Below are 26,736 nucleotides of genomic sequence, written 5' to 3'. Positions count from 1 at the left end.
TGTGTTCTTGCATTGGTGGGTTATGCACCCAGCGACTCTCTCTGAGTCATTTCAAGGCAAGCATTTGTCGCTGAACAGAATCCACAGCTCTTTATCAGACTGAAGCACATTGCCAAGGATTATCAGGGGCTGCTGGTGACTCAGAGGCAGTCTGGAGGACAGGAAATGAGCGCTTACACCAAGTCCTGTTTTACTGGGCCCATGTGGTTTTCATTTATTCCTTTTTATCCTTTTTTATCCAGACAACGTAGTAATGAGGAAGCAAGTGGCTCTTCTGGGAATATGACTGGGAAACACAAGGGGATGTTCAGACAGGCAGGCAGAAACAAACAGACCCAAAATCCAAATATGTTTATTGTGACCATGCACTTGTGAATTAAATAAAGCAACTGTTTAATCCCAGCTTAACATCCCCACCCATCTGGTACGTTCAGAGAATGAATTTGGCTTTGATGTTTTCCTAAAGAGCAGATGTAAATCTGCTGGGAAAAAAAAATCATCAAGAATCAAAGAAAAATCATTTTCTAATTATCAGCTTCTTCCCATTATCTGCATCTTCCCATTACATATGCTGCATGGATCTACACATGGCAAAAACAAAAACAAACGAACAAACAAAACAACAAAAAAACAAAACAAAACAAAAAACAGTATCTACTAACTTCCCATCTTACCTGCCTCACTAGAATATCTTCGACACACAGTTATATAAGCATTTAATTTGGTTCTAAGCTATGGCAACTGTAGCTGGATTTGTCTTCTAATTCCAAGCCTTTTAATACAGGAATTGAATAAAGTTATCAGTTTTGGAAGTTTCCAGATATAAATTCTGTGTGCAGAGCCATACAGTCTAAATATGGGATCTATGCAAACTACTAACCTCCTGAATCATCAATTTCCAGATTTTTTGTAGCAGAATTCTTATTTCAGATTGTTTTACTCAAAACCCTAATTATAAAATAAATATAAGGGATATTTTATTTGTATAATATAATGAATCTAAAATTTGCAGCATTTACCTGTTTTAAAACCAATCAATGAAAGCAGTGAAGCCATCCTGATGAACACCAAACTTTGAAATTAAGAATGTGGTTGACAGTTACAGTCTTATATTAGCATCCACATCCAATGTATTCCTTTATACTTTTGGTTGCACAGCAATAAGAAAAATGTAATTCACACAGGTAAGTAACTACAAATGTTGAAATTTTAACAGTTTGCCTTGAAATCTCAAGATATTTTTCACTAATCATGATTCTAAAATTTAAAATAAGAATATAATGAAATTTTTGTTAGGTCAAATCTCATGAACATAAGGGTCAAACAAAAAGCACCCAAAACTTACAAGTTCCAAACAATCTGTAAGACATTATCATCATGATGTGACCTAGCACTATATGTTTACTTGTTACTACACAGTTGATTTTTCAGCGACAAGACATAGATTAAGAAACTATGTCTAAGCGCTGCATGGCATTTAATTTATTGAGGCTTGTGTGTGATATAAGCATGTACTTGTTTATTTATATAAACAGACATGTACAGGCTTGAATTTACATAAAAGAGCTACAGTTTCTCTAATCTGATATTTTCCCAGAAAGCTCACACACACACAGAAATGACAAAAGCTTTTTTCTGAGACTTGAGAACGTGTGTCTGCACACACACACATAACAGCTCACTAGCATGACACTTTAACAAGTTAAGAGTTTCTCTGTGTTTAAAAAAAATAAATAACATATATGAATGGGCCTGATGTTTTTAAGTCGTGATTTAAAAATATAAAATTTAATCAAACATTTGCAAAGCCTTTAAAACATCTGAAAAATTTAGACTTTCTCTGAAGTCTGAAAACCACTGCTGTAATCACAACCAGTGGATAGAAGTAAAGCACTAAAGGGGAAGGCAAGATGCTGATCCCCTAGTGTATAACCTGATTGGTCTCTGGAACAATGCATGTCGCTGAGATACCTGAAACTCAGAGCTAGAGCTCGACAAATATGAATGTCAGTATTAGTGCATACAGCCACTGTCAAAAAAAAAAAAAAAAAAAAAAAGCTGAAAAAGAGCCCAGACTTCAATTAGTGATACGAATGAGGCAGGTCTGGTTAAGACCAGGGCAAGCCAGGCCAAAGGGTAAAGGTTGAAACTGATTGTGTTTTAAAACTTCAACTTCCATATGAGACCAAGGGAATAGATATCTATGTGGTACAGGATCTAAATTTTCTAAACGGTACAACTCTACAGTCGATTTGTTCAAACACCATAATTGCATGGAACTTTGAATAGGAAGTGAGATACGGTAGGTTAGTATAGGCTGGAGTGAAATAGTGATACATCCTAGAGTATCATCTCAGTACTAAATACTAAGGCTTAAGAGTAATTTGGGCAGATAATAAAAAAATATATTTACAGCCTCCCTCTCCCCAGCCCCGAGGATCTGGGGGAAGGTGCAGATGTGTTGGACACCCTCACCTGGACTGGTGTTGATGTTGTCACAAACATTGGGACTGGCGGTTTGATGTGCTGAGCCCTCAAGCATGGGACTTGCCCTTATGAAGCTCATTACCACAAAGAAGAGTCTAAACTTGCATGTAATGGTGCCTAAGAGTCTCCCCCTGAGTACCTCTTTGTTGCTCAGATGTGGCCCTCTCTCTCTCTAACTGAGCCATCTCGACAGGTGAAAACGCTGCCCTCCGCACTACGTGGGACCTGACTCCCAGGGGTGTAAATCTCCCTGGCAATGCAGAGTATGACTCCCGGGGATGAATGTGGACCTGGCATCATGGGACTGAGAGTGTCTTCTTGACCAAAAGGGGGATGCAAAATGAGGCAAAATAGTTTCAGTGGCTGAGAGATTTCAAATGGAGTCGAGAGGTCACTCTGGTGGACATTCTTATGCACTATATAGATAACACCTCTTAGGCTTTAATGTATTGGAATAGCTAGAAGTAAATACCTGAAACTACCAAACTCCAACCCAGCAATATGGACTCCTGAAGACAATTACATAATAATGTAGATTACAAGGGGTGACAGTGTGATTTTGAAGACCTTGTGGATCACACCCCCTTTATCTAGCGTATGGATGAGTGGAGGAATGGGGATAAAAACTTAAAGGACAAATGGGGTGGGATGGGGAGATGATTTGGGTGTTCTTTTTTCACTTTTATTTTTTATTCTTGTTCTGGTTCTTTCTGATGTAAGGAAAATGTTCAGAGATAGATTGTGGTGATGAACGCATAACTATGTTATCATACTGTGGACAGTGGATTGTATATCATGGATGATTGTACAGTGTGTGGGTGTATTTCAATAAAACTGAAAAAAAAAAAGGGAGGGAAGGCAAATTCTTCATCCCCCTCTCCAGGACTGACTGAAAATGGGCCTGAAACAATCCATCTGTCCAGTCCTCAGGAGTGAGCAATTGTGAAACTGGCTTAACGTAGAGGTTGGATCCTCTTGGCTCATCATATAAAATTAGTGACAGCAATCCCCCCAGGACCTAAGTATCAGGCTACATGAGTTGTGGATGTTCATGGAAACATGTTTAAATCCATAAGTATATATAAAGTAACAATGTATCCATAAAACATAATAAAATAGTATCTTGGACATCATCAACATAGTGACATAATACAACCCCTGGAAAAGTCTCCCCTCAGAAACAACCAATAAAAGGATAAGTCCCACTTGCTTGGAACTTGGGAGGATGACAAATTGGAGAAGGACTCCACAAATACTGAATTGAAGAAAAAGAAAAAAAATCAAAAGAGAAGGTGGGAGATCTACCACGTGGACCTCCCAGTCTGGACTCTTCCCCTCACTCAGCGTCCTCCTACACACATAACTTAAGGGTCACACAGAAACACAGCCCAGTTCCCTCCTGCATGAACTCATACCACAGAGCCACTCACAGCAGCGAGTTAGAAACCCACGCATATCCAGGCACGGAGACCCACGTCTGCAGAAACCAGGGCGGGACACAAGCTGCTGGCAAGTGCATGCATACAAAAGGGTTCCCAGGAAACAGAAGAGACCTGACAGAACAGTTGGCAAGAGACACACATACACAACCCACTCCCTAATTGCTGTAACACCTAAATGAAAAAAATTGACCTCTTTAAATGTTGACCCCATCTGGTTACCTGAGGTGGGATATTTTAATGGGGAAGTCACTGGAGGCAGAAAAGCCTGTTGGACAAAAGGGGGAAAACTGAACTGCTGCAAAGCAGGGTGGGTACCAGGATGGAAAAGTGAAACGACAAGGGGGCACTGAGTGAAGGAGAGCATTTGAACAAACCATAGGAGCTGGGGAAAAAATGCTGCACAAAAACAAACAGAACAGACCAGGACTCCTGCAGAAGGAACAAAAGAAACGAAGCTTTCTCCTGGAGATGAAACAATTGCACATAAAAGGACAATCTTAAAAGTTGCACTGCATGTCCAGAGTGAGAAACAGTTCCAGAAGACATGAGAAAATCTGAATAGTGAAACATAAGCTACTCTAAATGTTCATTATAAGCTGGACCAAGCATCAAAGAAGAGCCCTAACACATAGCCAATCCACATTAAAAACCTAGGCACAAGGGAGAAACTGACTTTCAGAGTTAGCACATTAAAATAATCAGATACCCAGACATCAGAAAACAATTACAAGCCATTCTAAGAAACAGAAAGGTATAGCTCAGTCAAAGGAACAAATTAAAACTTCAGAGGAGACACAGACTTTGGGAAAACTAATCAAAGAATTTTAAACAAATCAATTCAAGGAGATGAAGGAAAATATAGATAGAAATAAACTAAATATGGATATAGAGCAAAAGGATATCAAGAAGACAGTGTGTGAGCAAAAAGAAAAATTAGAAACCTTGAAGAGAAACATAACAAATTATGGGGATGAAATGCAAAATAATGGAGATTAAAAATACACTAGAGGCATACAACAGTAGACAGAAGACAGATTCAGTGAATTAGAAAAAAGGACAATCAAAATCATACAACCAAAGAACAAATAGAGTTAAAAAAAAATGAGCAGAGTCTAAGGGACTTACAGAATAAGACTATACTATAGACTTCAATATAACACTCTCATCAATAGATAAAACATCTAGATGGAAGATCAATAAGGAAACAGAGAATTTGAATACTATTATAAATGAGCTATACCTAACAGACTTATACAAACATTGTACCCCAAAACAGCAGGACATACATTCTTCTCAAGAGCACATAGCTCATTCTCCAAGATAAACCATATGTTGGGTCACAAAACAAATCTCAATACATTTAAAAGATTGAAATTATACACAGCGTCTACTCTGACAATAGTGTAATGAAGCTGGAAATCAATAGCAGGCAGAGAACTGGAAAATCCAAAATATATGGAAGTTAAATAACATACTCTTAAACAATCAATTGGTCAAAGAAGAAATCTCAAGGGAAATCAGTAAATATCTTGTGATGAATGAAAATGAGAACACAACACATAAAAACTTACAGGATGCAGCAAATGCAATGCTCAAATAGAAATATATAGCCCTAAATGCTTATATTTAAAAAGAAGAAAGAGCTAAAATCAAAGTCCTAACTGCACACCTGGAGGAACCATAAAAAGAAGAGTAAAGTAAACCCAAAGCAAGCAGAAAGAAAAATAAAAATTAGAGCAGAAATGTATGAAATAGAGAATAAAAACTGAGAGAATTAACAAAAAAATAAAAAGAGTTGGTTCTTTTAAAAGACCAGACTGACAAAGAAAATAAGAGACAGGATGCAACTAAACACAATCAGAAATTAGTGTGTGTGTGTGTGGGGGGGGCATTACTACTGACCCCACAGATATAAAGAGAATCATAAGAGGATACTACGAAAAACTGTATTCTAACAAATTAGAAAACCTAGATGAAATGTCCAAATTCCTAGAAACACACAAACAGCTTACACTGATTTTACAAGAGACAGAGGATCTCAACAGACCAATTACAAGTAAAGGGAGTGCATCAGTAATCATAAACATTCCAAGAAAGAAAAAGCCAGATGGCTTCACAGGTGAATTCTACCAAACATTCCAAGAACAATTAACACCAATCCTGCTCACTCTTCCAAGAAAGTGAAGAGGTGAGAACACTACCTGAGTGATTCTATGAGGCCAACATAACCCTCATACCACAGTTGGATAAAGATACAAGAAAAGAAGATTACAGACCCACATCTCTCATAAAAATTGATACAGAATTCCCACAAAATATTAGCCAACCTAAAACAACTGTACATTAATAGAATTATACACAGTGACCAAGTGGGATTTATCCCTGGCATGCAAAGGTGGTTCAACGTAAGAGAAGCAATTAATGTAATATACCACATTAACAGAATAAAGAGGAAAAAACACATGACCATCTCAATTGATGCAGACAAGCATCTGACAAAATCCAGCATACTTTATTGATAGCAAACACTTAGAAAAATAGGAATAGAAGGAAACTTTCTCAACATGATAGAGGTCATATATGAAAAACCACTGCTAACATCATACTCAATGGTGAAAGACTGAAAACTTTCTCTGTAAGATCTGGAATGAGACAAGGATGTCCACTGTCACACTGTCACCCTTGTTTTTCAACATTGTACTGGATATTCTAGCCAGAGCATAAGGTATCAAAAAGAAATGAAAGGCATCCAAATTGGAAAAGAAGAAGTAAAACTTTCACTATTTGAAAATAGCAAGATCCTATATAAAGTCCCCAAAAATCTACAACAAAGCTACTAGAACTAACTCAGTAAAGTGGTGGAGTACAAGATCAACATGCAAAAATCAGTAGTGTTTCTATACACTAGTAATGAGCCACCTAAGGAGGAAATTAAGAAAAAAGTTCCATTTACAATAGCAACTGAAAGAATCAAATATCCAGGAATAAATTTGACCAAGAATGTAAAGGACGATGAATATAAAGGATACTAAAAACTACAAAACTTTGCTAAAAGAAATTGAAGAAGATAAATAGATGGAAGGATATCCCATCCTTATGGATTGGAAGACTAAATATTGCTAAGATGTCAATTCTACCTAAAATGATTTAAAGATTCAATGCAATTTCGATCAAAATCCCAACAGCCTTCTTTTCTGGAAGAAAAGCCAATCCACCAAATTTATTTGGAAGGGTAAGGGATGCCAAATAGGCAAAATCATCTTGAAAAAAGAACAAAATTGGAAGAGTCACACTTGTCTACTTTACAACCTATTAAAAGCTACAGTGGCCAAAATAGCATGGTACTGGTACAAGGATAGATATATAGACCAATGGAATAAAATTCAGAGTTCAGAAATAGACTCTCACATCTACGGCCAGTTGATTTTTTTTTTAATTTTTTTATTGTGAAATATAACATATACACAAAATAATGATAACTCTCAAAGTATAGTTTAACAAGTAGTTAGAGAGCAAATTTCAAAGAATGTTATGGGTTACAAATTTCAGCTATTTCCTTATTGTGAAATATATCACATATACAGAAAGGTGATAATTTTAAAAGAACAATTTTAAAAAGTCATATAGGTAATTTCAAGGGATGTTATGGGTTGCAGTTCCACAGTTTCAGTTATTTCCTTATTGTAAAATATATGTACAGAATGGTGATAACTTTCAAAGTACAACCCAATGAGTAGCTATAGAGTAGAACTCAAAGAATATTATGGGTTATGATTCCACCATTTCAGTTATTTCCTTCTAGCTATTCTAATACCCTGGCATCTAAAAAACAAGTATTAATATAAAGATTAAGTATGAGTAATCCCTTGTTAAATCCTATCTTGTCTATTCCTACCCCTTCCTCTCATTTAATCACTTTCCTCAGTCTTCAGGGATGTCTAGGGATGTTGTGGTCAATATAAGCTGGACCATTGTTCACATTGAAAAGGGGTGTTGACATTATGGGGAAGGGGGCTGCATCTAGTTATGTTCTTGAAGAGGCTGTTGCCTCTGGGTTTGGGGACTTTTCTGGCCTAGGAACACTCTGGAAGATTAAGTTTCTGAAAAATAAACTTAGTGAGTGAAACTTTTATAGAATCTCAGATAGGGACCTAGGTATTTGGGGATTACTATTGGTTAGGTCTTGGAACACTGTGGCCATTTGGAATATCTAGCTGGAGCTTGCATTAGAGTAACCTCCAGGATAGCCTCTCAACTCTATTTGAAATCTCTTAGCCACCGTAACCTTATTTTGTTACCTTTCTTTTCCCCCTTTTGGTCAAGAAGGCATTTTGAATCCCTCAATGCTAGGGTCAGGCTTATTTCTGGGAGTTGTGTCCCATGTCACCAGGGAGATTCACTCCTCTGGGAGTCATGTCCCATGAAGTGGGGAGGTTAATGAATTTATTTGCAGAGTTGGGTTTAGAAAGAGAAAGGCCACATCTGAGCAACAAAAGAGGTTATCAGTAGGTGCCTCTTAGGCATAATTATACATAGGCTTACCCTGCCTTTTACAGCCATAAGTTTCACAAGAACAAGCCTCAAGATTGAGGGCTTGACTTATTAAAAAGAGTGTTCCTAATTTCACATAGCATATATTCTGTCAAAGATAAATAATTAGTGACTCACATTAACTTCACTTAGTTGTACAATCATTATCACACTCAATTTCTATTAACAGATGAATGGATAAGAAAATGTGGTGTATATATATGGTAGAATATTATGCATCTGTGAAAGGAACTAGGTCCTGATGCACATGACAGCATGAATGAACCTTGAAGACCTCATGTTGTGTGAAATAAGACAGACACAAAAGAACAAATATTTTATGATTTTACTGGTATGAAACAATTAGAACAAGCAAATTCATAGAGTCAGAAACCAGAACACAGTTTACCAGGGGCTGGGGAGGGCTGGGGATAGGGAAGTTAAAGCTTAATTGGTACAAAATTTCTTCTGAGGTGATGGAAAAGTTTTGGTAATGGTTGATGGTGAAAGCTGCACAACATTGTGAATGTAATTAACACAGCTAAATTATATATCTGAATGGGATTAAAGAGGGAAATTTTAGGTTGTATATATGTTACTAAAAATTTTTTTTAAAACAGTATTTGGCCCCAAATCTTGGTCCCAACATTCCATTATTTAATCTGCATCCATAGAAATATGAAAAGGGGTCATGCATTTTGAGGGCTCCCTTGTATGTAGAATATATTTGTTCTATGTATGCATGTATGCTCTGATTCCTGTGTTAGCACAGTGCAACTTCTGTCTTATAGTTTTCTGTAGTGTGGATGTATATTTTCTTGATATGATTGAGTTTTTTTCTTTGAAACTGGATACTGCTCAGAAGTTTACTGTCTTAGCAATGATCTGCTGCCACTGAATATGTGAGAGCAGTCAGAGGTGTGGACACCAGGGGAATACAAAACCCACCAAATATAATTGCTCCCTAACAACTGAGGCAGTATTTTTTTGTGTGTGGCAGAGGATTTTGTGGTGAAAGGTTCATAAATCCCTTAGTGCCCTGTCCATGTGAAGGGCATAAACAATGCTGACTTTCGGCAGGGTAGATATATATTTCGACAGTTTTAGTGACTACAAAGATTAATAATGCCACAGAACGCCTTTAGTTCATTTCCCTCAGAACTATGGTTGGTTCAGTATCTGCAGTGTATAAATGGGTTCTAACCCCATTCCCATCTTACTTTTGGCAGCATTATGCATGCATTTACTCATAACCTACAAATCATTAAATCTGTAGGCTCACTCACAGATCTGAAAGTCGCCGCTTCCAAGTTTTCCTGAGGAAGCAAAGATAACTCAATTCCTATGAGACTTCCATAGAAGTACATAGAAGCAGTTTTGGTGGCAAAACCTGCTAAAGAAAAGAGCATGTCATTAGGCGGAATTCACGTAGACGGATGATCGCGTATCCTGGGTCTAATCACTGTAATAGTAGAAGGTCTTAACCCAGGCTCAGATTTCCAGACCTGGACCAAAGTGGACCTGTGGAGCGTGAAGAGGGAAGTTCATCCTAACTGAAGTAACCAAGAGACTTGATGAGAAGGGATGAAGCCTTGGCTAAAGATTTGTGTCCCTTTCAGGTGAGGCTGGTTAACCAGTGTTGCCTCAGAAATACCCAGGGTTGCTCAGCAAATTTTCCCAAAGGTCTAGAAGAAACTCCTGGTCTCAAACCTAGGACATCACTCCAATGCCCTCAACAGATGAAATTTCACAATGCACAATGTACAGAAAGCCCTTGGTGGAGACTATTGAGAGAGGAAAGTGGACTTATTTTCTTCATCCATCCTGGGCCTGGGTATGCTTTTAAAAAGGTGGGGGTGGGTGGGTTGGTAGGGAGCAGAGCACAAGTTTCTCATAGGGATCATAACTCAATACCAAACTCAAATTTATTTCAAACAGACTCTTTCTGGAGCAAGCAATTTTGGAATTTTTATCACCCCAGTTTTCCTGGTGAGTAAAGACTTATTAGCTCAGCAGAAGTATTTTACAATCTTAACAGTTCTTGGGAAATACTAAATGTTGGGAGCTGTCAACAGTAAACTCAAGTTTTGTGACCAAAATGCCAATCAAGTGTTTTTCTCAATGGAAAGGGCTTAAATCTTTTCTTGTTTAGTGTGTGTGTCTCGCTCTGCAAGCTTTTGTTGTCCTTGTCGTGTTTCCAAAAAGGAACTTGAAATCACTAAGTTCCCCCTTCTCAAACTGGCTTTCTCAAGAGCAAAGGGGACACTGGTCAATTACGGCAACCTGATGCAGAAAGCATTGAAGCCAAATGATCTAAGATATGGGCAGAGCTTCATCACTTAGATGTGTGGCTTTAGACAAATACTTTAATTTCTCTGGGGCTTGGTTGTCTTCTCTGAATATGAAGTAACTGAACAAGAATAACTTTTAGGTTCCATTAAAGTTAAAATTCTATACTTCCCTAACAGATGGAGATGATGGTAGCACAACATTACAAACATAATTAAAAGCACTGAAATATATACCTGTGACTAAAATGGGAAATGTTATATTGTGTATATGGTAACAAAATAAAAATTTTTAAAAAATGACAACAACATGGAACTGTACTACACAGTGAATCCTAAGTTAAACCATGGCCTACAGCTAATAGTGCAATTATAAAAATGTGTTGTCAATTGTAACAAATGTTCCACAACAATGCAAGGTGTTAATAATAGGGTGGTAATATGGGAATCCTGTATGTTATGCATGATTGTTCTGTAAACTCACAACCTCTTGAACAAAGAAAAAGAAATTCTATACCTCTTGAACTTATTTTAAATCTGTTTCCTCATTTGGAAGATGTAGAAAATAATAACTACCTTGACTATAGGAGTTTTGGAGAAAAAAAAGCTAACATGTAAAATGCTAAGGTAAGGGTAATCTGCACACATTCTGGGCTGATTATACACACCAAATATCATGCTACACATTTTAAATGCAGTATGTCCAAGTGCTTGTCCTATAGTAAGTGAAATAAGCTCTTAACCCTACTATCTTGCTCTACCCTCTAACTTATAATGTTTATTTAGAAGTTACTGCCTCTTCATTGTGTTAGAGTGGGAAGTGGGGTTCAAAAAGGCATTTATGGCTGTGAAATTCAATCTATTCAATGTCAAAATAACAGAGTGAAAAGTGCTCATTATGATTTGTCCAGAAAGAAAACTGAAAAAAGTCACATATCAAGGATCCAATAATGGGGAGTTTCCTTGAACTTAGAATAGCAATTATTTTTCCATGAGCACATTTTAAATTACCATAGGTTGAGTTGCTCCCCAGCCCCAACAAAACATGTTAAAAGTCCATTTAGGTGTGCTGGCTTGACTATATTATGTACCCCGGGAAAACCATGTTCTTTTAATCCAGTCTTGTGGGTACAGACCTATTGTGGGTAGGACCTTTTGATTAAGTTGTTTCCATGGAGATATGACCCATCAAAGTCAAGGTGAGTCTTAATCCTTTACTGAAGTCCTTTAAGAGAGCTCACGGAGAGAGAGAGCTGAGAGAAGCTAAGATGTGTAATCCAGACTTTGCCCCAGGAGAAGCTAAGAGAGAAGCTAAGACAGAAGCCCAGAGACATTTTGGAGGAAGCCGCAGAAACCGGAAGCTAAACCCAGGAAAGGTCCAGCAGACTCCAGCCATGTGCCTTCCCATGTGACAGAGGAACCCCTGATGCTAATTGGCCTTTCTTCAGAGAAGGTATCATCCTGTTAATGCCTTAACTGGAACATTGTCATGGCCTTAGAACTGCGAATTTGTGAACTAATAAACCCCCATTGTAAAAGCCAATCCATTTCTGGCATATTGCATTCCAGTGGCTTCAGTAGACTAAAACATTAGGATTATAAGACTTTTAAGCTGAAAGGAACCAAAGAAATAATTTAACCCAATACTCTCATTTTGGAAGTAAATAAATCGAGAGAACGCTTACTGACATGCCCCAGACCGTACGTGCTACCCTCCTGGTGTCTAGTCATTGGGGAAAGAGTAGGGGTATGGAGAGCCGAGAGGAAGAGTAAGAGAATGCCATTTTTATAACAATTCACAATATTGGTTCTCTCCAAACCAGTTGTCTTGGAAGCTTAGCTGATATCAGCTGTTTTGCCTTTTCTGTCCGTTTCTTGGACCCTCCAGCCACCAGACAAGGAAGCACTGTGTTTTCCAGTATGGTAGCCCTGATTCCAGTACTAATGTATACTGGGCATCACCTCATCTCAGCCTGACATTTAGATGAGCCCATAGACTGCGTCCGACATTCTAACTGTAAAACCATTGAAATCTGCATTGAAAAGACTGTCGGGTAAAGCCAAATGTTGGGGTGAGTCAGAATGACTCAAAATCTCCCTTTTCCCTAGATTTCAGACCACTGTTTTTAAACAGACCATTAGACCACTGACCTATATCCTGAGCTGTTTAGGAAGGAAAAATACAAGCTATTTACTAAAATCCTACAATTAGCCAGATTCCTCTGGTTGAAGCTACAAGGCTACATATTTAAATGAAAGAGTGGACAGTATCTTTAGTGACCACACTTGACTCTGTTCTCCTGCAACCAAAGTACGTCTGGTAAGACTTACAAAAGTTCCACACCATGGCAAAATGTTAGCATTTTGGGAAGGAGCATTTTTCTTACTGAAAATACCAGTATCTTAGTCACTGGGGATAAAAGAGGGGGAAACATATCTTATAAGCTCTGCTAAAGTGACTGTAGTTTTTGATGACAGATAAGGAGCAAGACAACTAATAATTATCCAGGAGGAGTCATTAAAAAATTAGCTCATGAAGTGTGATTACAGGGTACAAACCTATGCAAAACTGTGTATTCTTCTATACAGTGTGGCTTAAAAAGCTACTTTGCTCAATCATTATCATCATTATTATTTTTTATTTTGGTAGAATGATAAGATGACATTGTGTAATTAGGCTGAGTGGGTCTTGGAACTTCAAAATGTGGCCCTTTCCCGCTTTTAATGGAGGAATCCTGGAATAACACTAGGCCATTTGTCCAAAACTCTGAATAATGCAACCATTATCTTCAACTCTCCCAATTCCCAGAATATTAAGCATTTTTTAAAACATTGTATATACCCTGGACCCTTTTTATAAATATAAATTTTGCTTATAAAGCCCATATTAAAAGATAATTCATAGCACAGAAATATATGTCTGAATGTGGTTAAAAGAGGAAATGTTAGTTTGTATATATGTTACTAGAATAAAAATGTTTAAAAAAATCCATGGAACTACACTACACAAATAGTGAACCCTAGGTTAAACCATGGACACTTATAAAAGTGTGCTTTCATCAATTGTAAAAAATGTTTCACACCAACGCAAGGTCCATAAAGCAACCTTTAAAATATTTGCATATTGAAATCATCCAAAACATGTTCTCTGACCACAATGAATTTAAACTAGAAATCACTAATGGAAAAATATTTGAAAATCTTTGAATAGTTGGAAACTAACAAAACACTTATAAATAATACGTATGTCAAAAAGAGAGTCAAAAGGGAAAATAAAAAAATATTTTAAATTGAAAAAAATGGAAAACAAAATGTATTAAGTTTTGTGAGACACAGTTAAATCCATGAATAGAGGAAACATTTTATAGCATTAAATCTTCATATTAGAAAAGAAGAAAAGTTTCAAACCTACTACAGAGTAGTAAGACACACACATGATATACAGAAATAATCTTGTTTGTAGATTTCCAGAGCAATATTATTCTATCAGAATGCTGAATAATTCCAGTTTTACAAGGACTACAAATTACTATTAAGGATATGCAATGTAAATCCTTTTGTACTTTCATTTAAATCTAAGAATTAACCAGCTCAAAAAAATAATGACAAATGATATTTCTATACTGCTTTATAAAGCATATTTACATACAGTATCTCTAGGTTCTCAAAACTTAATTTAGTAGGTATCTTAGTTTGCCAGGCTGTTGTGACAAAGACAACATAATGAGTTGGCTTCACAACAAGAATTTCTGTCTCATGGTTTCAGAGACTAGAATTGCAAACAAAATCAAGGTGTTGGCAAGACCATGCTTTCTCCCCAAAGTCTGCAGCTTTCTGCCACTGGCTTGCTGCCATCCCTGCAGTTCCTTTGCTTCTCTCTCTCCCTTTCTCTCTCTTTCTCTCTCTCTCTCTCTCTTTCTCTCACTCTCTCTCCCCATGTCTCTGCTCTTCCAGTTTCTGTTGATTTCTGGCTTCTTTGACTTGACTGCATCTGAATTTCTTATGTGTTGGGGACGATTAAGGTAGCATATATAATATTCACCTTCAGCAATACCGGTGACATGCAACATGGCCGCCAGGGCTGATGCAAGAACAGCCTAAGCTATAATTAGCCTTCTTCTAGGAAGTAACAGTAGTTCCTGCCTAAGCAGTAGCTAGTTCGCGCCAAAAGCTAACCTTACATCTGCCCCTCACCCTAGCAACAGCAATCACCAATCCTAGACCGCCACCCGCCTTTGCAGCCACCAATCCTAGGCCGCCACCCGTTTTTACTAGCCACTCCCTCCACCCTTAGAGTATATATACCCTGCCTCTTCAATAAAATTTTGCAGCTTGATCAGAAACCTGTCTTGCTGTCATTCTTCGTGTCTCTTGTCCCATACCATTCTTCCCTCGCAGGACTTGGAGCTTCCGTTGATCGTCCCGCGGGCCGGGACACTTATGCTTATAAAGGATTCCTGTAATACAGATTAAGGCCTGCCCAGATGCAATCTGACCGTACCTTAACTAAAAATCACATCTGCAAAAGGTCTTATTTACAGTAGGTTCACACACAAAGATGCAGATCAAGATTACTAGCTGGTCTTTGTTGGGGTACATAATAGGGTCCCGTATTATTCCCATTTTCCCCATAAGGGCACAGATCTATAAACATGAGGTTACATGCCCAAGAAAACCTGAAAGGTCAGGTCTCAAACCCAAGTCTCCTCTTGCAAATCTATATTGTCCTGTGTTTGACAGTAGGTTCTATTAATTAGGCTAACTTCACACTGGGAGAAAATTTTAAATTCCCACATCAGAATGTTCATTAATACCTAATTTAAAAAAAACCTCATCATATGATTTGTGTGTGCCAGATTCTATGACTGTGTCACATAATTATATAATATGGATATTTACACACATGTATATAATATGTATGTGTCAGATTCTATGGTTTTGAATATGGGATATTAATAAACACATTTTTGCCATTTAGATGTAATTATGTAACAGAGTTCCTACTCTTCCAGGCATTGACTCATCAAATGCTCATTGATTTCTCCAAATGTCCTTATCTCTGTCATTGACACTCAGTTTATCAACATCTGTTCTTTGGGAATTCAGCCTTACCTTCTGAAATAAAACACAAACTGAGTTAGGCAAGTTTAAAATGTTTGCAATTTTGAAAGTTCATTTGGAAATATTTTGTACATCACTTTAAGACGTTGATTATAAAATGAGTCTATTGTCAGCCCTTCTCAACCCAGATAGGAAAATGAACTGAAAGTACCTTTTTTAGTGGCTGTGCCCACCCCCCAGGTCCACGCACCAGTGAGTTACAATTGGAAGAATTCAGCATAATTCTAAAAGTGAGATGATGAATACAAGGCTCAGAACTGCCGCATTCTTAATTAAACAAAGGAATATAGAAATATCATACAGATTTTCTTTCTGAAACAAGTCACCTAAGAGCTGATATGTGGGTATTTCTGGCATATTTGGCCTGTGATTTATGTCTGCTGCTGAAAACAGTTTCAAAGAAAATGGAAACCACTTTTATATTTTCCTTTCTCTCTTTTTCTCTCTTCCCAGTTAACAGGAATCTGGTCTTATGTTTGTAAAAAAATTAATTTGAGGGCTCCATTAACTCTGGATATTATGCAGATAAAGCATAATTGCCCATTTACCCTACCTCGGATCCCCCTCGAACTGCTCTACATCACATTTTCTTTTTATTTGTCAAACATGCTCTTCCATTTCCTATCTGCCCATTCTTGAAGACCTTATTTAAATCATATTCTTCTGAAAGATTTTTCCAGGTCCCCCAAAATAACATTTCTTTAACTTATTATCTGATGCACTTTGGTTCTCTATCACAGAGTTATATTTGTATCAACCTATACCTATATCTACATCTAGATCTCCATCTCCGTCTATGTCTGTTTCTGAATTTTCTGTTTCACAATTCACTTAACCATAAGCCTCTAAGAACCACTTTTATCTCTAGTCATGCACAACATTGTATGTGACACATAGTATTTGTCAAACTGGATCGAAAGCTAAAAAGGCTGAAATTGTGAGTTGTCTCACAGCTGATTCCTTCCAGTTGCCAAATACAACCTAATGATTGATTATTAGACTTACTAAATCAAGCTGGGTAAGTCTTGATATATTCCACATTTAACTGATGATGTCATATTTTCAGATCTCACATTGCAAAGTGATTTTGATTAAATTACCTTAAAAATATGGAGAGAGTTTGTGACACACTCTGCTGCAAAGTTATTTGCTTTAGGGGCCCAAATCTCCATGTGGGAGCTAAGAGGCCCATGAAATAGGTTTTCCCTTGTTTTGCTGCTTTATTTCTATGCAAGTTACTTAGACTCCCTGTGCAAAAGAGAAACAATAAAATACCGCTTGTAGCCTAGCAACTTCTCAAAATCATTACATGATAATGTCTATGGAGTGCTTTCTGTTTGTCAGATGGAGAGGGGCTTTGTAAAAACATGCCATTCTTGGTATCATTAAGGCAATACCTACTGTAGCAGGGTCATGCTGCCTGACATTTGCCACGAGTTCTGTAATTCTCTGAAGAGCTCAACTATCCAGCCCTGGAAATGATTTTGACAATGTGTATAGGAGGCAATCTTAGCTAATCAACACAGAATGACTTCAGCCTTCAGGAAACCAACACTGGTCAGAAATGAGAAGAAAGCTCACATCGATCCAAGTAACAACGTGCTGCAAACTCTCATTTTACATGCAGTGCATCAATGAATTGTCACAACAACCCTGTGAAATAGATATTAGCAGTCCCATTTTGTAGATTAAAAAAATGAGCCTTGCAGAGCATAAGTAAATGGATGAAGGCCAAACAGAGATGGTAGATGCAGGAAATGAAGGCAGGCAATCTGATTCAGAGCCAACTCTCTTAACCACCATCTAAAGCTAGCAAAAAGACTGTGGGAGGGAAAAATATCTGTTCCTCTTCACCTTGTGACATCAGCAACTTTTTTCACGTGATTCATGGTCATAAGGGTAAGTGAAATCCAGTTAAGGATTCACGGCAATGTCCCAAGTCACACAATTTACAGAAGAAAAGGAAGAACAGGTCACAGCTGTAGTTCTGGAAGGATTTGAATTCCCGAATGGTCTACTGTGGCCATAAGAAGCCAAGGTGAAAGGTACACTACATCTCCTTTCATGGTCTGCAAGGTGGCTCCTTGAGTTTGGCTGAAGCTGCTAAAGTCATCCCGGTGCTGTAGTACTTAGTATGTACACGGAAGTAGCCACTGTCTTATTCTCTGCCTCACTAAAAGTTGAAAAGATGGGATCACAAATTATATTCATGTGTTTGAAAGTCATTATAGACTAATGTCATTTCTTTTTTAAAATAATTTCTAGACTGGTAGATAAAGAGAATGCCATAATGTTAGAATACTTGGAATTCAACAAAGACTTACAACAAGATCGTGACATGTGGGCTGATGATATCCTAGGTTGATGGATTTGTACCCTATTGAAGGGCCAATGAGGGCTGCTCAATGTAAATGGACAGTATTCTAGTTTCATGCTGCAGAGTTTTCCCCTCCATCATCTTCAATGTCTCTATCAGTAATTTTGAAGAAAACACAAAAAGCAAGTGTATCTAATTTAAAGATTTTAGGAAACTGGGGGATACCTGATGGCTGAATGACAGAATCAGAAACCAAATAGTTTAGCCAGCTAGAGAGATGAGTTCAAATTAAGAAAAAGTAACATACTCAGGGACTGACTTATTCCTTATAGCTCTGGAAAGCAGAACTACAATTGGCTAGTAGAAATTATTTAAAGGTAAACTCCAGTTTAATATAGAAAGTATCTTTCTAACAATTTGTAGTATTTAAAAATATTTTTAAATAAATACCTTAAGAAGGAAGTTAAATATGATTGCTAACTTAGGAAGTTTTATGTTAGAAAACTAGCTTCCTAAATGGTTCTCTCTCTTTGATAGAGCACTGAATGGTATATGGTTCTATAAGAATGTGTTGGGTGTTTTTGTATGTCCAAATACGCCACTGGAAAAATAGAGATCATTAGCCCCCCTGTAGCTCAATGAGTTTCTTCAAAGAAAGAAAAGAAACAGCTTATAGCATTTTCAGAACTCACGAAGACAAAGCCTGGAATACAAGCTGTAGCAATTTTGTCACACAATAGCTACATTGTTGGTGTGTATCTATTTAATAATGCTCGTTTCCATACAGAGATAGCACTGAATGAAAAGGAGAACATCCAGCGGCATGCAAAAGTCAAGAAAACCTTGGCTTTCTTTGTTTGAACTTCACTTAATGTACTGTTCCTTCAATTGCTTATCGGACCCATAAATTTTTCAGCTATTTTTAAATCAGTTTATAACACTAGGAAAAAAAAAAAGAGAAGAAAAGATAAAATATTTCAGTGATAGAATTTAGCTTTTCTGAATTTATTTTATCACTGATGCAAGATTTATTTCTGCTTATTATTATTTTTTTTTACTTTGAAATAAATTCAAAGTTATATGAACAGTTGCAAAAACAATACTAGCCCCATACACAGAATTCCATCATACCCTGACCCCCCTGCCCCGGTAGCTCAATCCACCAACTTTAACTTGCTGTCACATTGATATTTCTTTCCTTCCCTCCCTCCCTATCATCCATCATCTATTGCTCTGTCATCTGAACTTATGAGAGTTAGCTGCACACATCCTTGAGCATTCACTGTAATTCACGTATACACTTCCCATGAACAAGAACATTCTTTCATGCAATCCCATTAAGCGCAGCTAAGAAGTACAATAGATTCAACAATGATACAAAGCTTATATTCTATATTTCCTTCTCCTTATGTCTCAACTATGTCCCTTTGAGCCACCTGTCCTCTATCCTACTGTCCCATCCAAGTTCATCCTTAGTATTCAATTGTCATCTAGTTAGACTGACTTTCTTTTTTTTTTTTTTTTCAGTTCTGGAAACACATATACAGCCTAAATCTTCCCATTCCACTCCCTCCCTAGCCTTTTATTAGTGGGATTAATCATGTTTAGAATGTTGTAATGCTCTTTCCCACCATCCATTACTAGAAACTTCCTTTCACCTCAAACAGCAACCCTACACTCATTTCTTAACTCCCCGTTGCCCCTTCCCCCATTTCTCTTAACCCAAACTCTACTTTTCATCTCTATGGTTATATTCTCTGATAATTTCTTTGTGTTTACTGTGGGGTTTAAAATTAACCTCTTAAATCCATATCAATCTTGTTTTTCTTTGATACCACCTTCACTTCAATAGGACACATAAACTATGTTCCTATACTCTTTCATTCCCCCACCTTTATATAGTTGTCTAAAACTACATTTTTACATTGAGTTCAAAACCACTGATTTGTCCTTAGAGTTTGTGTATTTTATATCATGTAGGAAGCAACTAGTGGAATTACAGTTCAAAAATTATTGACTTCTATTTGGATTCCATTGTGGTTGGAGAATGTGCTTTGAGTATATTCAATGTTTTTTTTTAAATTTCTTGAGGCTTGTTTTATGTCCCAGTTTATGGTCCCTTCTTGAGAAAGATCTGTGATCACTAGAGAAAAGTGAGTGTCCTGGTGATGTGGGATGTAAGGTACTATATATGTCTGTTAAAATTCTCTATATCTCTTTCTCCTTTCCCTGTCTCTCCTCCAGCAGGGCTCCCCTCAGAATCTGAAGTAGGGCAGGTCTTTCATTGGCAAAGTCTCTCAGGATTTGTTTGTCTGTGAAAAATTCAAGCTCTCCCTCAAATTTGAAGGAGAGTTTTGCTGGATAAAGTATTCTTGGTTGGAAATTTTTCTCTCTCAGAATTTTAAATATGTCATTCCACTGCCTTCTCACCTCCATGGTGGCTGCTGAGTAGTCACTACTTAGTCTTATGTTGTTTCCTTTGTATGTGGTGAATTGCTTTTCTCTTGCTGCTTTCAGAACTTGCTCCTTCTCTTCAGTATTTGACAGTCTGATCAGAATATGTCTCAGAGTGGGTTTATTTGGATTTATTCTATTTGGAGTTTGCTGGGCAGTTATGCTTTGTGTATTTATATTGTGTAGAAGGTTGGGGAAGTTTCCCCCCACAATTTCTTTGAATACTCTTTCTAGACCTTTACCCTTCTCTTCCCCTTCTGGGACACCAATGAGTCTTAAGTTTGGACGTTTTATTTTATCTATCATATCCCTGAGATCCATTTTGATTTTTTTGATTTTTTTCTCCATTCTTTCTTTTGTTCTTTCATTTTCTGTTCTGTGGGCTTCTAGGACACTGAGATATTGTTTGGCTTCCTCTAGTCTTGTATTGTGAATATCCAGAGTCTTTTTAATTTGGCCAACAGTTTCTTTTATTTCCATAAGATCTTCTATTTTTTTATTTACTCTTGCTATGTCTTCTTTATGCTCTTCTAGGATCTTCTTTATGTAGCTTATATCCTGGGCCATGGTCTTCTTGATGTCCTTTAAATCCTTTGCCATGTTTTCATTCCTCGATTGTAGATCTTTGATTAATTTTGCAAAGTATACTGTATCTTCCGATATTTTGGTTTGTGTGTTTGGAGTTGGATTCTCCATATCTTCTGGTTTTATCATATGCATTAAGATTTTCTGTTGTTTTTGGCCTCTTGGCATTTGTTTTGCTTGATAGGGCTCTTTCAAGTTGTAAAGAAAAAGGGATACCGATCTAATTTTTCAGGAACACAGTTTAGTGACATACACTTTCTCTAACTAACCAGCAGATGGCATCTGTGAGTCACCTATATCCCTCAAGTCAGTTCTCAACCTTTTTTCTGCTTTGTGTGGGGAAATGATTCTTGTGGGTTCAGTTAGAGAACTCAGTTTGGGTGTGTTGCTGGAGCTGTCCGCCCTGAATGTGGGGCGTGTGTACGGGTAGCCAGGGAGGAAGGGCAGTTCTAATGTTCAAATCCCCCAGGATCCCGGAGATTCAAGGCTGCCGCAAAAGTCTAAGCCTTCATTTCAGTTCAGCCCCAGCCTCTGTCTCTCGCTGATCCATAAACCACCAGACTTGGTGTAGCGTCCCTGGGTTCTCCGAGCAGATCCCCCCTCCCAGCCGTGCTCCTCCAGTAGCTCAGCCAAGGGAAGGCTGTGCTATGTCATTAGTGTGCGCCATCCCGCAAGGGAAGCCCTGGGCCGCTGGGCCGTGCAGCGGCGCACTCCCAGCCCGAAGCAAAAATGGCCGAGTGGGGCGTCTCAGCCCCCTCCTCCTCACACCGTTCCTCCTTCCCAGCTCCGGGACAACTGGCGGGGCTTTGGGCTGTGGGCACGGCCCCGGGCAGGAGTTTATCCAGCCCTCCAGGGGCCATCTGTGAGCCGTGGGGTTTCTTTCTGCTTCCGGCTCTCCCCTCCATTCCCCTGAACCCAAGGGTATCTGCTGCAGGCTATCTTCCCGGCCAGACAGCAAGAGGCCAGCCCAGCCCCCTCTTGCTGTGTTTTACTGCGTGGTTCCCACAATTGCTACTGGAGCCGCTCCTTTTTTTTTTTTTTTTAAACAGCCAGCTGGTCTCCATACGCTGAACCCTGGCTTCCCCAGCCCACCGCGTGGCTGCGGGTCTTCCAGCCAGCTTACTCACTCATTTCAGAATGCCCACTCCCGGTTTCACCAAGTTTATGGCCCCTCTGGAGCTAGGAGCCCTCATCCAGTTGGTGCATTGCTGTAACAGGTATTCTAGGTCACTTTCTGGTTTTTAGCTAGTGTTTTTCACGGAGGCGTTTTTTTCGCCCTGTCTCAGCTAGCCGCCATCTTAGTTCCTTCCTCATTTCTGCTTATTTTTAACTTAAGCCATCTAACATATCAGGAGATTTTGTTGTTTCGTTTAAATTTAAATGCTACTGTTTTGCCATTTCTTTGTTAGTCAAATTCTACTAATATTTTTATTACATGTGAATTAAACAATTGCTCTGGGCATTGAAGTTTGAAAAATATTATGTCAAAAATTACTTAAGAAGTAGATTCTTAGAGGAAACTTTAAACATCTAGTTTTATTAGAGTAATGGTTAATAGTTTCCACAAATTTTCAAAATTCAAATATTCTAAAACTGCAGTGGTCTTCAGTGAACAAAACATTAAAACATGAATTTGGAGAGCACACTCTTTTTGAAGTGCAGGAAAACTATTTTTATTGTGCTTTATAACATTTTATTTGAAAAACACATGAGCATCCCACTTCAAGATGGTGCAATAAATTCACATTCTGCTCTAAACTATCAAATTACAACCCCAGAACCCTTGAATCTTCAAGATGATTGTCTAACAATGTAGCTTATGAGGGGTAACAATGTGATTGGGAAAGCCATGTGGATTGCACTCCCCTTTGTCTAGTGTATGGATGGATGAGTAGAAAAACAGGGGCAAAAAAAAAAAAAAAAATGCACCCAGCGTTCTTTTTTTTACTTTAGTAGTTCTTTTTCACTTTAATTTTTATTCTTATTACTTTTGTGTGTGTCTTAATGAAAATGTTCAAAAATTAATTTTGGTGATGGTCATAGAACTATATGGTGGTATTGTGAAAAACTGATTGTATGCTTTGTATGACTGCATGGTATGTGAATATATCTCAATAAAATTGAATTAAAAAAATAAACACAATGTTCATACATACACACACACAACAGGCATACAAACATGCAGAAACAAAACAGATAAGCACCTCTGGTAGCATCAAAATGCCAAAAAATGATCAGAGTGGAATCAAAGTGTGTTGAGCTAGGGTGCTGAAGCAGATAGTTATACCCATGGTTTGGCTCTTGCAGAGTTAAGGGAACTAAAAGTGGTCCATGTGAAATGGGGATGTTGTGTACGGGATATAGTGGGAGATGGGGAAGATAAATGGGAGTTGGAGGAACAGTAGCCATTATTTAAATCCATGGGCTGAAACAGCACCCATCTTCAACTTAAAGGAATGCATATTCTTCACCTCTATCCATGGTCTTTGTGAAAACTGATAAGGAAGCAGAAAGCCTTACAATCATGAATATGATACATTATACTATGTAATGTATTCTGTGATATAACCAATATCATCTCCTCAAAGTTCACTGATGAAACCTTGTGATGGATTGAAGCTGTATGTACCTCAGAAAAGGATCCTATTCTTTTCATCCATTCCTGTGGGTGCAGACCTCTTATGTGGGTGGGACCTTTTGATTAGGTTGTTTAAATTGAGATGTGACCACCTCATTCAAGGTGGGTCTTAATCCTCTTACTAGAGTCCTTTATCAGAGGATAAAAGATAGGAAAAAAGGCCCCAGGGAAGCTCAGAAAAAACCCCCCACAGAAGCTAAGAGAGACAGAACCCAAAAGAGAGAAACAAACAGAGAAGCTAAATAAGCCAGAGAAACTGAGAGAGGAATTCACTGAAGCCAGAAGCTGAAAGCAACGAAATCTGGGAGAGAAGGACCAGCAGACACCAGCCATGTGTCTTCCCATGTCACAGAGATGTCCCAGATGCCAGTAGGCTTTCTTCAGGAAGAAGGTATTATCTGTTGATGCCTTCATTTGGACATTTTCATGGCCTTAGAACTTACAGTAAAATGAAGATATTTAACAGCATACAAACACTAAAAGAGGTTACTATGCATGGATCCTTAGTAAAAGACTCACTGAAATAGATACCAGAGGAAAGATGAGTGATAGCAAGAAACAAAAATAAGCCTTGAAAGTGATTTAAAATGTTGATAAATTTATTTAAATATTCAAAATAAATATAATTTTCTCTCTGTGTATGTTTTGAAGGATAAAGGTTTAAATGAGATCTGGAGGCTTGTTCAATAAGTAGAAAAAACAAGTTTATTGAGGTTGACAGGATTAAAAATATGGAATAAATACAGACACCATTAGAAATATTTATAATTGGAAATTTCTGTAAAATAGTTTCCCATCTTATAGCCTGGGGGTAGTTTCCAGGTTGTAGCACAAGGAGGGGAAATCCAAACAGAAATGGCAACTTTCCAGAAATGAGGAGACAAAGGTTGGACTTCTAGGAGACCTAAGTGACTATAATTTGGGAGGCAAAATACTTGAGGGGATAGGGCTCCAGAGAGCTGAAGAGGGGTTATCTTGAATTATTGGCTGAGTTCTAATCTGCACATGGATGGGAAAAATACTACACGTAACTGAGGAACACTAAGAAGGAGTAAGCAAAATAATCCTAGATTTAATATAGAGCTGGGAATAGTTCAAGTTCCAAACAGTATGAGTGGAAAAACCCCCTAGTACACAGGGTATCAAGTTTACTTTTGAGAATTATATTGCAGGAGTGAAACTAAATTAGACCTAGATCAAATGCTGCTCTGGATGCATCCAAATTGAGCCTAAAAGTAAGCCTTGAAAGGATCTAGCCGATATAAAGCAAATTAAGTGGATTCTAGAACAATGCCTAAAATATTTAAGGGAATATAACAAAATCCAACACCTAACAATGTAAAATTCACAATGTTCAACATCCATTAAAAAAATATCAGGCATGAAAAGATGCAGGCAAATACCAGCCATAACCAGGAGAAAAATCAATGCATAAACACAAGTCCAGAAATGAGAGAGATGATGGAATTAACAGACAAGGACATTTTCTAAGGTATTCAAATATATTCCATATGCAGTCAACAAAGTAAAGGAAAACATTATGAGGATGAGGAGAGGAGTCTATAAAAAACCCAAATCAAACTATTACAAATAAAAAGCACAATATTTGAAATGAAAAAAAAATACACTGGATTAACAAACAATAGACATTGCAGAAGAAAAATTTAGTGAACTTGAAGACATAGCAATCAAAACTACCCAAAATGAAGTACACAGTAAAAAGACAGAAAAAAATTATATATGAACAGAGCATCATGAAATATGGGGCAGTATCAAGTGGTGTAGCATTCAAGAAAATGGTACCAGTGATCATTAATTTCATGTATCAACATGCCTGGGTTATGGTGTCTGGTTGTTTGGTCAAGGAAGCACTTACCTGATTGTTACTATAAGGGTATTTTATGGGTTTAAATCATTAGTCAGTTGATTGCATCTATAGCTGATTACATCTACAATCAACAAAGGAGATGCCTTCAACAATGAATGGAATCTCCTCATCCAATCAATTGGAGGCCCTAAAGGGAGAACTGAGGATTTCAGCAGTCAGAAAGGAGTTCTATCTCTTCTTCAGCCAACCAACTTCTCCCAGGGTACTCATCATCACCTTCATTGGAGCTCCCAACTTCAGGTTTTCCTGGGGAATTCAATGCCACCAGCAATTTCCCAACTTGTGGCCTGCCCTATGGAATTCAGACTTGCCAATCCCCATGGTCATATGAGCCAATTCCTATAATAATAACTCTCTCTCTCTCTCTCTCCCCTGCTCCATCTTCCTCCCCCCTCTCCTTCTTCCCCTCTCTCTCTCCATATATATATATGTGTGTGTGTATCTGTGTGTGTGTGTGTTTTGCTTTTCTGGATAAACACAAAGAAACTTGTACCAAGTCACATCATAATTAAACTTCTGAAAAATTAAAGACAAAGAAAAAATTTTGAAAGCAGCCAGAGGGAAAAAAAATGATCCCTTAGCTATATGGTAAAAACAAATTTGAATAACAGTAGATTTTGAATCAGAAACCATGGTAGCCAGAAGTAAATGGCACACTGTTTTTCAAGTGCTGAAAAAAAGGTCACCTCAGATTTACACTTACAGAAAATATCCTTCAGAAAAGGAGGGACAATAAAGACATTAACAGATAAAGAAAAACTAAAAGAATTTGTTGCCTTAGACCTACTCTAATATAATGGCTAAAGGAAGGAGGTTCTCTAAACAGAAAAGAAATCATTAAAGAAGGACTCATCAAGCATTAGGAAATAAAGAGTCCAGTAAACATCTATGAAAAATCCACAGCCAGCATCATATGTAATGATGAAAAACTGAAAGCTTTCATCCAAAGACTGGCAACAAAGGAAGGATGTCTTCTCTCAATATTC

The sequence above is a fragment of the Choloepus didactylus genome, chromosome 12 (assembly GCF_015220235.1).
Source record: "Choloepus didactylus isolate mChoDid1 chromosome 12, mChoDid1.pri, whole genome shotgun sequence".
NCBI classification, from domain to species: Eukaryota; Metazoa; Chordata; class Mammalia; order Pilosa; family Megalonychidae; genus Choloepus; species Choloepus didactylus.
This window is presented reverse-complemented; position numbering follows the sequence as displayed.